The following is a 15,904-nucleotide window of genomic DNA, read 5'->3' as shown; positions in this document are numbered from 1 at the left end:
CTCACCCAACGCTGACAACAGAGCATATTGCTACCATGCCAACGCATCATACACGGAAACTAACTAAGTCACACAATGGGAGGATAAATTTGAGGTTTTGGTCTGGAGGTGTACGACACGTATGAGAATACCCATTTTTATTTCTCACCACTGAAGACTTGGTATGTCACTCAGGTTACGAGAATCAAGGAATAATGTGCACATCACTCCGATAAGCCCGGGGATTATGTTTATCTAGCCGACATATCCTTAGTCGTTTTTGTAATCATGGAATAAATACTTATCATATCATTCCATCCTTATCACATCGACTTAATATCATAAGGTTCGGCTACAATAGTTCATCAATTGACCTTGTTATATACATACCACAAAATATTCCTTTTACAACCACGAACTACTCTGAGCTCTCTTTTTGATTCCTTCCCGAGAGCAACCCTGTTTCATCTTCTGATTGAAGTAGTCTTCGAACGACCTTTGTCCTCTACAACTCCCACGAATAATAATAAATTAACAGTCTAACATGTGTTTCTTTTTTTACTTGGCCTGCATCCAAATACGAATAAACGTAAATTAATTGGTGTTAGGAAGGTTATGGATTTTATCAATGAGATTGTAATATTACACACGTTATGTATGTTGTCAAACCACGTTAAATCTGTGAGTACTTTTCTTATAGATTTTGTTTATGACTTGCATCTGTGTGGCTCTCTTTCTCTTTTTCTAATCCTAGATCGTACTGAGGTTCGTGGAGTAATCTGAGAATCTAGGTTTTCGTGTTAACTACCAATCAAAAGTCATTTACCGAGTCGGTAAAAGTAGACAACCTTTTCATCTTTTTAGTATGAACAATTCTAACCGGAAGAAGAAAAAAGTAAAATAATCGATCTGTCACAAGCATTTAAATTTGGTAGACTGACTTTATCAAACATTTTCGCAAAAACTAAACATAAATACACAACTCTTTTACAAAACCTTTAAAAATAATATTAGGATAAAAGATCATTTACAAAACTTTCAAAAACAATATTAGGATAAAAGATCATTTTTCACTTTCGTAAGAGTATTTTAGTATAAAATATAAACGATCAATATTTGGTTAGTTTACAATCCTTTTGCATCAAGTTCGTATTCCTCGAGTCCAATTGTAGTTAGGTTATACACATACGATCCTTTAACAAAATATCTCAAAAATAAAAAGGTGTTTTATGTCCATGAGAAGCGGTTTTTTTCTATTATTATTAAAAAAAAATTGTATTGCAGGAAGCCACTAGGGGCATTTTTTTTATTTGCATTATTTTCGCTCCGTCTATTAAGCATTTTTATTTTGATGTACCCGTGGATGAACGTAGTTTTAAGTTTTAACCTTTCGACTTTTAAGTAACATGATGGCTATGGCAAAAACAAAAAGGAAAAAAGAAATGGTTTTCATGGTAAACATAAAAGGTGGCTTAGGTACCACTCGGCGTAATCTTTTCAGATTATTAATCTCATTTCGTTTTTTATGTTTGCATATTCGTTTATGTTGGCACACTTACTATAAGCGATGATAGACCGACTAAGAAGAAGCCTGTTTTTTTTCCTTGAAAAGAAAAAATTAGTGGGTTAATCTCCAAATAATATGTAGGTCACGGTGTTATTTGGATCTTCCTTTTCTTCTTTTTTTGATTAAGGATATTCTTCTTTCAAATTCTAACTTTCGAGACTCCTCTCACCATCAATTCAACGCGATCCGGAATTCGACCCACAATGCCGAAAGTTGGCTCAAACAAAGGGTGAAATGTAATGTGCCTCCGACACGTCTCTTGTCGGTCTAACAATTAGAAATTTTAATTGCTGAATCTCAGGTCAGGGAAGAAACTAAAAGTTGTCGGACGAAGAATACCCTACCGCTGTACCACCAGCAATCACTGGGATGGTGGTTATGGATCATATTAGGATCCTCGGGGTCCCAATTACCAAACCATAATAACGTTTTATTGATGGATATTTTGACGTCCATCTTTCTGGGCACAATAGCAAGGTTTTGTTGTCATTTCCACGAAAATGTGCAGCTGGAATTTATGTGTAGAATTAGTGGAATACAAGTGTCGGGTTAAGTAGCGTACACCAAAAAGTGTTGTTTAATGCATGTTTCACATTTGATTTTGTAATGGTGGTGGAGATGGCTTTGATATGATAAACTGATAAGTGAAAAGAAGAAAGAAATAAGCTAATGTTCGGCTCAAGATAAAAGAGATAAAAGTGATCATTAGCGTTATGCTTTCTTTTGAGCAAAAGATTCACCGGTCATGAATCTCTTTTTGGCTTCTACCCGAACAATCATATTAACAAAAGCCATATGAGCACAGTCCTTATTTTGGATTTTGATCGGCCATCTAGATAGGCCAAATTCCGATTTTATTTTAATCAAAACTCATTTCATGATTCTAGTTTTATCAAAAGGTAAAATAAGAGATAAAAAACAATACATGTATTTGTGAAATCACCAATAGTTATATTTTGAATGTTTATGGTCCAAATAGATCAGTTGAGAAAAATGAGTTTTGAATGGAGCTTGATAATGTTTGTAGTTGCGGGATGAATCTCTCCTGGTGTCTTGGTGGTGACTTTAATACAATTACCAAGTGTGACGAGAAAAAGAATTGTATGAAGATTACAAAAAAACACGAATGAATTTAACAAGTTCATTATGGAGCATGATCTTATTTTCTTACCTCTCAAGGGTGCTAGATACACTTGGTCAAATGGTCAAGCAAACATTGTAATGTGCAGGTTAGACAGGTTTCTCATATCACCAGCTTTTGAACAATATTTCTCTTTCATATCCCAATTAGCCAAAGCCAGACCTACCTCTGATCATATCCCGCTCCTCGTAGATATCTTCGACCCTTCATATGGACCTAGTCCTTTTAGGTTTGAAGTCATGCGGTTCTTGGAGAATGGAATCTTATAATCATCGGAAGATTGGTGGCTTTCTTTTTTGTTTTGCAAGTTCCGCTAGCACAGTGTTATGGCTGAAATTTAAGGCGCTCGAAGAAAAGCTGAAAGTCTGGAACAAGGAAGTATTTGGTCAAACAAATGCAAAGTTGGATTCTAGTCTCTTTGAAATACACACACTTGATGTACTAGATGAAGACAATATCCTATCTGAAGAGGAGTTAGAAGCCCAACTTCAAAACAAAGCTGAATTTGAGAAGATTTCAAATATGGAAGAAACTGCGTAGAAAATCAAATCAAATACTAAGTGGCTAAAAAAAAGAGATAGGAATACATATTTTTCATCAGTAGTGCTTCTAGTAGAAGAAGATGTAACAGAATTAGACAACTCTATATTTGGGGTGAGTTGGTGTCAGTCGGAGTAAAACTGTAGGAGCATATAGTTGATTATTACAAGATACTATTCACTGAGGAAGAGATTATAAGACCAAGTTTAGAGGATATTTTGTTCAACAACATAACTTCCATGGAGTCTGGAATTCTGGATGCTGACTTTATATAAGAATAAGTAATATTAGTCATAAGAGATTCACGCAATGATAAAGCACCAGGTTCGGATCTATTCTCAATCATGTTTTTTCAGTAATGATGTTTTTCATCAAGGAAGATATCATGAGTATTTTGAAGGAATTTTGCACCTCAGGTACAATGAATTCTAAACACAACTAAACTTTCATCACTCTTATACCTAAAAAGAATCATATTGAGACTGTAAAGGATTGTAGACCTATTTGTCTTCTAACTAGTATCTATAATATCATAGCAAAAGTTTCGGCATCAAGGTTTAAACTTGTTATGGACAAGCTGATTTCACCTGTACAGTGCATATATATTGAGGGTAGACAGATTATTGATGGTACCTCAATTGCCAATGAATTAGTAGATTCGAGACTAAGGTCTGGGGACGCTGGTATTGTGTGTAAAATTGATCTCGAGAAGGCTTTTGACAGGATTAATTGGACACACCTATAATTTGTGTTAACACTAATGGGTTTTTAGCAGTAAAAGGTGCAAGTGGTTGAGATTCTTCTATTTTACTTCTTATTTTTCAGTGCTCATAAATGAGTCTTCATGTGGTTACTTCAATAGTTCAAGAGGTGTTAGACAAGGATGTCCAGTTTCTCCCCTCTTGTTTAATATTGGAATAGAAGGTTTTTCAAGATTTATGGAGAGAGCGGCTAATTAAGGATTGTTCAGTGGTTTTTCGGTATCAACTAAGAGTATTATTGTTAATCATATTCATTATGCAGATCACACTATAATCTTTGTTGATAATAATAAAGAGGAGTTGCATAACCCATTTTCAGCTCTACAGTGCTTTGAGTTCGTCGCTGGTTTGAAGGTAAATACTTCAAAAACTAGACTAATCGCAATGGGAAATGTACCATATTTACCTTCATTGGAGGCAGAACTTGGTTGCTCTATTGATTGCTTGCATTTCATGTATTTGGGTATTCCACTTGTTGCTAAGTGCGTCTCAAAAAGAATTTGGGATACAATTATTGAGAAGTTTGACACGATATTGTCACCTTGGAGAAAGATTTCTTTATTTAGGGGATGTAAACTTGTCCTATTAAAATGCATCTTGTCTTCTCTACCAACTTATTACTTCTCATTATTCAAAGCTTAAATACCAGTCATTAAGATACTAGAGAAGAAGATGCGTAACTTTTTCTGCGAATACAAGGAAGTTTCAAAGATATCACATTTAGTAAATTGGGACTTAGTCCGAGCTGCTAAAGAAAGCGATGGATTAAGTCTTTGCAACCTTATAATGATGAATTTGTCTTTGGTAGCTAAGTGGTGTTGGGTATTTGGTGTCGAGAAAAATAAATTATGGTACAAGATTATTGAGGATAAACATGGTTCTGATTCCTCTTGTTGGATTCCGGAAAAGGTGAATATGACTTTTAGAGTTTTACGTTGGCGAACTATTGCTGATACATCGGCTCTTATCTCTGAAAATTATACTCTTTTTTTACATTCAGCTGAGACATTGCCTTCTGGATTGATACTTGGTGTGGAAAGATTCCACTAGCTACTGTTTTTCATAGTCTACATAAGTTAGCTAGAAATAAAAATATTAAGATTACTGACATAATCTCATTTGAGGGTGGATGAAAATTTGATTTCAAAAGGATTCTGACAAGTATAGAAATTGATGATTTCGCTGCTCTACTTTCTCTTATCGGAGACTCTCCTCCGGCTACAGAAGGCTTACCTGATACTCGTAGTCACTCCATACATCAGATACTTTCTCTGTCAAGACCTTAAATGAGTATCTAACAAGGGAAGATGGCACCGAAGAGTTACCATATACATTTATTTGGAAACCGTCAGTACCTCCAAATGTAAACTTCTTGATGTGGTGTACCATCCATAGTAAACTGAACTCTATTGATATACTGCAATGTAAGGGTATAGATATACGCAATTGTTGTGTGTTGTGTGGGAATGATTTAGAAACTAAAGATCACTTTTTATTGCATATCAAAGATGTTAGGAAAATATGGACAAGTATGTTACCTCCTAACCGGTTTTGGGTCTTTCCTAAGAACATGTATGATCTTGCAAAATCATGGCAACACCCTTTGCTAAGTAGTTTTGGTAAAATTATTTGGGAACTTATGCCTCATGCCATTGTATGTGTTTTATTAAACGAGTGAAAATGTCGCGTCTTTGAGATCAAGCACAGCTTCAAACCTGACCCTGATTTACTGGTACGTTGATAGGAAAGCCTTTGTACTTGCTTGGGCAGCAACGACAGGAAAACATGCTCGCTTAAATTTCTCACGTTCAGTTCAAAACTGGAAATCTTATTTTCTGTAAACTTCTGTAATTTTTCATTTTTCTACCTCTTGGTAGTTCCTTGTACGTTCTTTCTTATCTAATACAACTTCTCTTCTTATCAAATTATATATGTGAAATCCAATTATTTACGGCATGTCGTTTGTTTAATCCAGTTATTCACTCGAAACGAAAACTAGGCTATAAAATAAAACTTCAACTAATTAATCTATAATAAATCAATAATTTCAGTATAGTAATATTTTTTCTAGTCTCTTTATGGACTAACTTACTAAATTAATGATCGCGCTAAATCCATAAGATAATAGAAAATTAAATGCACGGTAAGGACCGATAAAATGATAATCACTGTAAATTTTAATTATGTTATGATGCAATAATAAGTGTGACTCTGAAATTATTTGTCTTTGGTTCATATTTTGTAATCATTGGTTTCAGTCTATTTTTATTTTTTTTGGTAGATTGAATTATATAGGAAAATATTCATTTTTTTTAAAGTTGAAATATCAAATAAGGATGTGAATTAAAAATAATTTCTCCGTCCCACAACAATAGATGGCCTAGTTCAAATTTGCACATTTCTTAAGGCAAATTGGAAAGAGGAGTATTTTTAAGTATTTTTTGCAATTATACCCTTATGGATAATCATTAGTAAAATTATTTATCTCTCAAACTATACCATGGATATATATTCGTCAACTTTATATCATTAAAAAGTATTTTTTTTAAAATATATATTCTTAAGACCAGTGGGACGTCACTCATTTCTCGGAAGCACCAAAGTTGAAGAGAATTAGGGTTTTGACGAAAATAACCCTAATTTTAAGAATTTGATAAAGAAAAGAATTTCTCCAGAAAAAGAAAAGATTCGAGCCTCTCGCACTCACATGACCGGATCTTATGGATGCGTCTTAACCTTTTTCTCTCATCACCCTTCAATAAAAACGATCTCGTAAGGGATTTTGACCAAAATACCCTTATTTCACAATTTCGAGTTTTTCGAAGAAGGAGGCCCTAGTACATCCAGAGACTGACCAAGCCCTCCTCTATTCATTCCAACGGCCTCATAAACGTGAATACTATGTTCTCTAAGTGTTCAAAGAAGGATGGGATTGAAACAGAACCCAGAAAGGCAGAATTTCATAGAAATTAAAAGGAATTTAGCTCAAACAAGGAAGTTCAAGCTCATAATTTCCAAAAGCGGGAACGGACACGCGCCTATCTCTCTCTCTCTCTCAAGCCGTGTCTATGCATAATGAATCTCACGGATTCTCTCATACCAAAGAAAAATCAAGCTCATAGTGGTGTTTGACGACAATACCCTTAGTTTCAAAAATAGGTGTTTTCTCTAAAAAAAAAAAAGGTGTCTGATTGATACAAAGAAATTGAACAAGCTCTGATAACACAAGGGGACAACCCCAAAAGATAGATGCACGCCCCAGCCTTATCAAGCCTTTCCAGAGTGTCTGAAGGAGTCAGACACAAACAAAAGAGAAATTGGGGCTTAGGTGCAATACAAGCCTGAACTCAAAATTTGTATGGGATGAGGACTATGCCATTCGAAAAAAGGAGTGTGTCTCTTATCCCATGGATCTTCACCAAACTCATGGCCATCCAGGAAGCCGCTCAAAACTCTCTCTTCCCCACATACTCACCTGTACAAACTCGGAAGCTCGAGGATGCACAAAGAGAGGAAATTAGGGTTTTGGCCAAGTAAACGTTAATTAAAAATTCCATTCAATCAAGACGGAAGTTTTGTCTCATCAGGACTCCCTTATCACGCCACTAATGCCTCTCAACCAAACGCCCGAAGGGATTCCAAGCCCAGGCAATTTCAAGTTCAGAGTCAGAACATGCGAAGACTAAGCATTGGTTCGGGGACTCTTCAAGTCTAAAAGAACGAGTGGATTCTAATTTCGCATCTGAATGATTCATCACCATCTATATACTCATCATAGAACAATCAAGGTTCTACTCTGGGCAGGGGACTTAATGTAAATGGTGAAATTTGGATAAGGGGAAAAAATGTCATTTTAAGACCAGAGGTAAAATGGTTGTTCCATAACATGGGGTTGACTCATCAATTTTACCTACAAGTCGTCTTCGAAAGTTCAGCAAGACTAACATGAGAGGGGGTTGAACGTAAAAAGAAAGCTCTGGAAACAAGTTTGATCCTCATCGCCAAAACACAAGCTCGGCCCTATAAGACAAAACTCAACTCTCACGGTAGAAACTAAATCCTTGGTCCTCAAGACACCCACAGCCACTGAAAGACGCATTTATGTGTCTATTTTGATCTCAATTTTCTATATTGTTAGTACCCATTTTTGTACTTATTTTGGTATTTTATGTTTTTGTAGGTATTTTCGGAGAAATAAACATGTGCCGAGAAATTGGTTCGAAAAGTGGTATTTGCACCCCTGGAAGGAATTACTGAAGGCACCCCAGAAGTATGTTGGAGACACCCCAGTACATGTTGTATTTACACCCTTCAAATGGATAAGGGGTACCCAGTTCATAAGGGCCACCTCATGGCAACTACTATTCGCACCCCATTAGAGGATAAGGGTCACACCATCTTCTCCGTTTGAAATCCAAAAATGGCGCGAAAGTAGGTGCAGTATCTGGCAGATTTAGGGGTCGTGATTTGGACCAATTTCATAGAGATTCAAACGCTGGTTGGGCTAAGCTTGTTTTGGCTATCCAATGTCGGTATAGGTGATGGAATCGAAGAACTTTGGCTGGGTATTGAGTTTTAGTTAATCAAGGAAAGGTATTTTTTTCTCGGGTTTATATCGATGATTTTCTTGGAAGATTTGGTCGGGCTTTTGTTGGATTTTCTCGGCAATTTGACTTGGTATGAGTTGTTACAACACAAACAAGATAATTACGTGTGCCATTATTGAGAAAAAATAGGAGTTCTCGACAAAACAGAGGAGATACTCTCGGGATTGGTTTTCTGTTATATCTAGGAATTACGTGAAGATAAAGGGAAATATCTTCTCTAATTATATTGTTCTCTATCTTTGGAAGGAGTATGGACTATGCTAGAGACGCATAAGAAGATTGGCAGCAGTTAATCGTAGCTTGGCAGTAAAAAAAGGAAATAAATATTTGGGAAGATACGTGACTTGGGGAGAGGATTAACTCGCGAGATTTTTGATTTGTTATATATAAAAAAAAGTAGTACGAATCTCAGGAGGAGGTGTCGAGACTTTGAGATAGTTTGGGGTAGTCGCAGAGCAAGAACGAAGGTTGCAGAGGCGTTATTTATCGCAACAAAGAAGGAAGAAGAAGAACAAAACTGTCACCAATTCATTCGAATTTGTAACAGTTCTGCAACAATTATCTCAGTTAGGGTCTTCTTTGTAATAGTAGGCTCTGTAACTGTGAGTTCTGTAACAATTATATCTGTTACAAACTCGCTGCTTTATTAGTTTTCTCTTGTTTTTCACACTTTTGAGCTATGAACACCTATTTTGAGAACGTGATTAATATGAGGAGCTAAACCCCATTGTTGAGGCGACGAAGGAATCCATTTTTCCAATTATTATATGGTAATTTCTATTTAACTTAATTTTTGCAATTCTTTTATGATTATTTGCACTGAACTAAAATTGAATATATGATTCTGATTAAGTGGTTGTGATTTCAATTGATGGGCCATGCTTAGGTTAAGTCTTTTGATGGTCCATGCTTTCGATTTATAACTATTGTTTTGAGAATCTACTTATCTAGGCAATATTTGAGAATCAAATTGAATGTAAGAGTTGCATAATTATTGTTATTGATTGAATCATTGATAACTGGTTAATGATGGAATTCATAGTCTCAGTTCTCTCTAGAATCTTGAAATCGACTTTATTTGAGTTTTTTATTTTAATTTAAATCTAAAATAAAATCTTCACAAGTCTGAGTGAAGGATACTTTATTTACCACTTGAAAAACTACATCAATTTTTGTCACCGCCGGCGCGGACTTGTATTTAGATTTGTTTTAGGTTTTTTGTATTTTATTATTTTTTGTTCTTTTTTACGCCTTTTGGTATTTTCTGTTAGCTTTCATATTCGGAGCTAAGCTAAAGAAAAAAAGAGTGCTGAAAAGAAAAGCAAAGCCCAAAAAGGAAAGAAAAGAGAAATCCAAACGGAATAAAGAAGAAGATTTTGTAAATAGTTATTTTATTTTAGATTTTATGTTCTTTTTATTTTTAGAAAATGTAATAAGGGTTTTTATTTTTGTAATCTTTTATTTTTGGACACTTTTCAACTTTATTTTTGGGACATTGGACTTTATTATTTTAAACCCTAAGGAATGGTAAAAAATTTAAATATAAAACTGCTGCAGGGAAGGACGAGTCGGTGGCCTGAGTCGACTTCAACGAATCATCGCCCGTCTGGTACGGGAGGTAAGACTCTATCCACTCACGAATCCCCTGTCAGTGGGTTTATTTTTTGTTAAGAATGTCGAACTGGTATTACAATAGTCAATACAGTGAATATTCAACTGAGTTTCAAAATGGACGATACTACTTTGACCATAGAGTGAATAGTGGTTGGGAACATCAATCTTTTGAAGGTTATGGTACCTACCATAGTGATCCCAATTACTATCCACACACCCACCGGTCATACGAGCAAAATTCTTATAATTCCTCTTTACAAGAGTCAACACGTAAGTTAGCTGAGTCGACACGTAAGTTAGCAGACATAAATAACTTAATCATGGACGAAAGAAATGCAACGTGTGAACCTTCTTTCTTAGATAAAATCAGGAAGTCATGTGAGTCGACTCAGAAAATTTTGTTACAGGCCCAAAAAAAAACTGTTCGAAATAATCTTAATTTCCAATATAGTTTATAGTACCCTTGAAAATGAAGATAGATATTCACATAATCAAGATGACGAGGTTAGAATTGGTAACGCTACTTGTTTAGATGAGGTTCGACCATTTTCGTGTTATTATAATGATTATGATGAGGATAGTGTTGATTAAGAATCAAACACATACAGGCATAATGATCAGGAATTTGTTACTCCAATTGAGCTTTATAATGAGAATGTTATTTCTAGTTCAAATCCAAATAATTTTAATAATTATTCACCTATTCAAAAGGACGAGGATTTGATTAAAGATACCCACGTTTTAGACGATGTAGTACTTTCTTTTTACGAAGCCGATGATAGTTTTGAGGAACGAGTTTATTCTGAGAATACTGTTTTAAAGTGTAGCGATTTAGAAACATTAGCCTTAGACAAAGAAGATAGACTCATAGAGAGTTCAAATATGAGTGAGGATGCACCTCCCGATTATAACTTAGAAGAATCAATTGACAATTTTCAGGAATCTGATGACCTTGAAATTAGGGAGATTGTGACTAGTCTATTTAGAGACACTGAAAACTCTAAGTTTGGGGGTGATTATCATTCTCCATGTGCTTCACCTTTGAGTCTTGTAGAGATCCCTCACTTGGGACTTGAATATATGTGCCTCAACCATTGTGCCATATTACCTTCATACTAGCTCTCCCGAACCTAATAATGTCAAGGAAGAAGTTCAGTTGTTAGAAACCCATCCTCTGTTTCATGTGGTTTACCCAGGCGATAATACCCAAATTGACTTTGTTTTCCCACAAAATATTTTTCAACCAATTATGGGAACGTATAAGTTTCAGATGTGTCAATTATTAAGTTTTGAGACTAAACCTAAGTACTTTAGGATATTAGAATCGACACATTTGTTTGAGAATGACCACTACTTCAATTATGGTCATCTATGTAAGTCAAATTTGATTGACTTTAAGGATCCGCAGTTATTCTGGTTATTATTATCTGCTTCTAAGTTTTTATTTGAGTTTTTCCAGACTCTAGAACCTAATCATTCGAATATAACGTATGAGGCATTGCAACCCATGAAAATATTTTATTTAGACCCAGTTATAGAACCTGAACCTGAACCACAGCTAGATGTAGTTGTCTTAAACAGGAAACTAGACAAAGGCATGCTTTATTTGTTCATTTTCTTGGTATGTTGTAGAATCCTTTTACTTGTGATAGCTCTATTTGGTTTTGATGGCCCACAGATATTTCGGCTATTACTTTATGATTCTATAAGGTGACTAATCCTTTTTTAGTCTAGCTGAAGACTCTAAACTTAGCACTTCTTGGGAGGTAAGCCATGCTCATGCAACACGGTAATATCTTTCCTTATCTCTTTTACTTCAAGTGGTAACAGTTTCTCCTTGTTCATGCAATTTCATCTTTAGAACATTGAGGACATTATTAGATTTAAGTTTGGGGTATGGGAGAAACTTTTTAGTTGCATTAATTACACTCCAGAGCCTAGAAATTTATGCCTATTAAGGATGACACTAACCAATCTAAGTGGATGGAAGCATATTAGTTGTAGGAGTTGAGGAACCAATTTGAGTGGATGGAAACATCTAAATAGAGTCTATTCATAAAAGCACGGAGCTAAGGTGTTAGAAATAACATGATAGTTTCACTGTATCTGGGAATCATCTTATTACTTCTGTTTTTATTTTTGCACAATTTTTATGTTGATGTCTGCTGGGTTGAAATAGGGTGATTGAGTTACTAATTAAAAAAAAAAAAGAGAGAGAGAGGAGAAAAAAATTGAGAGCATACCATATGACCAACCGGAATAAATTGTTCAATAAAATCGACCGCTAGTTCCGTTGTATATGCCAGCCGAGTTGATCTAGAAATAGGATTATCGACCATTGGTTCCCTTGTATATGCCAGCTGTGTTATTATTAGTCCAGACCAGTATATCAATCCATTAGGTCATAGGATTCATCTTGGCATTGACGTCCATTCGCAACTATCTATTTCTATTTCCATCTTTTTAATCTATTCATATGATTTGTTTGATTCTGGATATTGATGTCCATAGTGCGACTATCTGAGTAGAGCTCTGTCACTTATATATGAATTTTAGTATGTGAGTGCAAACTCGTGTACAACAATTGGAATTTTTCATCAGGGTACTTCCTCCTGTAATTAATGAGAGTATGCCAACCAAGGAGGTTCTTTAGTGTTATTCCAAGGTTCTGCATAGATAGCTAGGGTTTGGAGAGTAAAGGTTTTGTGGGTATATCTCTAGTAAACCCTCCCGAGACTATAACTCGTCCACTAGGGCCACCTAGGGGTTTAAAGGTTTGTTGCACACGCTAAGTGCAATCACGATGCTTGCGACAGTGAGTTGGGATTTTTATTTTTAGATTTGCTCTGGACTAGTAAATAATAAGTTTGGGGGTATTTCATAGACGTATTTATGTGTCTATTTTGGTCTCAATTTTCTATATTGTTAGTATCCATTTTTGTACTTATTTTGGTATTTTATGTCTTTGTAGGTATTTTTGGAGAAATAAACATGTGCGGAGAAATTGGATCGAAAAGTGGTATTTGCACCCCCGGAAGGAATTACTGAAGGCACCCCAGAAGTATGTGGGAGACATCCCAGGACATGTGTTATTTACACCCTTCAAATGGATAAGGGGTACCCCAGTTGATAAGGGCCACCTCGGGGCAACTACTATTCGCACCCCATCAAAGGGTAAGGGGCACACCATCTTCTCCGTTTGAAATCCAAAAATGGCAGGAAAGTAGGTGCAGTTTCTGCCATATTTAGGGGTCGTGATTTGGACCAGTTTCAAGGAGATTCAAACGCTGGTTCTCATGGGCTAAGCCTATTTTGGCAATCCAGTGTCGGTATAGGTGATAGAATCGAAGAACTTTGGATGGGTATTGAGTTTTAGTTAATCGAGGAAAGGTATTTTTTTCTCGGGTTTATATCGATGATTTTCTTGGAAGATTTGGTCGGGCTTTTGTTGGATTTTCTCGGCAATTTGACTTGGTATGAGTTGTTACAACACAAACAAGATAATTACGTGTGCCATTATTGAGAAAAAATAGGAGTTCTCGACAAAACAGAGGAGATACTCTCGGGAATGGTTTTCAGTTATATCAAGGAATTACGTGAAGATAAAGGGAAATATCTTCTCTAATTATATTGTTCTCTATCTTTGGAAGGAGTATGGACTATGCTAGAGACGCATAAGAAGATTGGCAGCAGTTAATCGTAGCTTGGCAGTAAAAAAAGGAAATAAATATTTGGGAAGATACGTGACTTGGGGAGAGGATTAACTCGCGAGATTTTTGATTTGTTATATATAAAAAAAAGTAGTACGAATCTCAGGAGGAGGTGTCGAGACTTTGAGATAGTTGCAGAGCAAGAACAAAGGTTTCAAAGGCGTTATTCATCGCAGCATAGAAGGAAGAAGAAGAAGAACAAAACTGTCACCATTTCATTCGAATTTGTAACAGTTCTGCAATAATTATCTCAGTTAGGGTCTTCTCTGTAACAGTAGGCTCTGTAACTGTGAGTTCTGTAACAATTATATTGTTACAAACTTGCTTCTTTATTAGCTTTCTCTTGTTTTTCACACTTTTGGGCTATGAACACCTATTTGGAGCACGTGATTAACATGAGAAGCTAAACCCCATTGCTGAGGCGACCGAGGAAGCCATTTTTCCTATTATTATGTGGTAATTTCTATTTAACTTAATTTTTGCAATTCTTTTATGATTATTTGCACTGAACTAAAATTGAATATATGATTCTGATTACGTGGTTGTGATTTCAATTGATGGGTCATGCTTAGGTTAAGTATTTTGATGATCCATGCTTTCGATTTACAACTATTGTTTTGAGAATCTACTTATCTAGGAAATATTTGAGAATCAAATTGAATGTATGAGTTGCATAATTGTTGTTATTGATTGAATCACTGATAATTGATTAATGGTGGAATCCATAGTCTCAGTTCTCTCTACAATCTTGAAATCGACTTTATTTGAGTTTTTATTTTAATTTAAGTCTAAAACAAAATCTTCACAAGTCTGAATGAACAATACTTTATTTACCACTTGAAAAACTACATCAATTTTTGGCGCCGCCGACGCTGACTTGTTTTTAGATTTGTTTTAGGTTTTTTTTTTTTTTTTTTTTTTTTTTTTTTTACGCCTTTTGGTATTTTCTGTTAGCTTTCAGATTCGGAGCTAAGCTAAAGAAAAAAAGAGTGCTGAAAAGAAAAGCAAAGCCCAAAAAGGAAAGAAAAGAGAAATCCAAACGGAGTGAAGAAGAAGATTTTGTAAATAGTTATTTTATTTTGTTTTTATTCTTAGAAACTATAATTAGGGTTTTTATTTTTGTAATCTTTTATTTTTGGACACTTTTGAACTTTATTTTTGGGAGATTGGACTTTATTATTTTAAACCCTAGGGTAAATTTTTTTAAATATAAAATTGTTGCAGGGAAGGATGACAGTTAAGATACTGTCTCGGCCCCTCAGATTCGTACAATGATACACGAGTCGGTGGCCTAAATCGACTTCAACGGTTCATCGCCCGTATGGTACGGGAGGTAAGGCTCTATCCACCCACGAATTCCCTGTTAGCGGGTTTATTTTGTGTTGAGAATGTCGAACTGGTATTACAATAGCCAATACAGTGAATATCCAAATGAGTTTCAAAATGGACGATACTACTTTGACCATAGTGTGAATAGTGGTTGGGAACATCAATCTTTTGAAGGTTATGGTCCCTACCATAGTGAGCCCAATTACTATCCACACACCCACCGGTCATACGAGTAAAATTCTTATAATTCCTCTTTACGAGAGTCAACACGTAAGTTAGCAGAAATAAATAACTTAGTCATGGACGAAAACAATGCAACGTGTGAACCTTCTTTCCTATATAAAATCAGGAAGCAATGCAACGTGAGAACTTTCATCCTAGTAATTCTCAAAAATCATAGAATATATCTCAATCTTGGCCAACTCAACTACATAGAATATTTCTCTATCTCTCAACACATCATCGCAAAGGCTGACTCAGCTTCACACAAATAGGGGGGATATCAATTAGGTTTTTGGTCTGACGGTCTACGATACGTGTGAGAAATACCCGGTCTATGTCTCACCGCAGAGGAGAGTAAAGGCAATGGGATGACGAGATAAACTCAGCCTAGCTTATCTTTATCTATTCATGAAGAGACGGGAAAGTGTTTCGCA

The sequence above is a fragment of the Papaver somniferum genome, chromosome 3 (assembly GCF_003573695.1).
Source record: "Papaver somniferum cultivar HN1 chromosome 3, ASM357369v1, whole genome shotgun sequence".
In the NCBI taxonomy this organism is placed as follows: Eukaryota; Viridiplantae; Streptophyta; class Magnoliopsida; order Ranunculales; family Papaveraceae; genus Papaver; species Papaver somniferum.
This window is presented reverse-complemented; position numbering follows the sequence as displayed.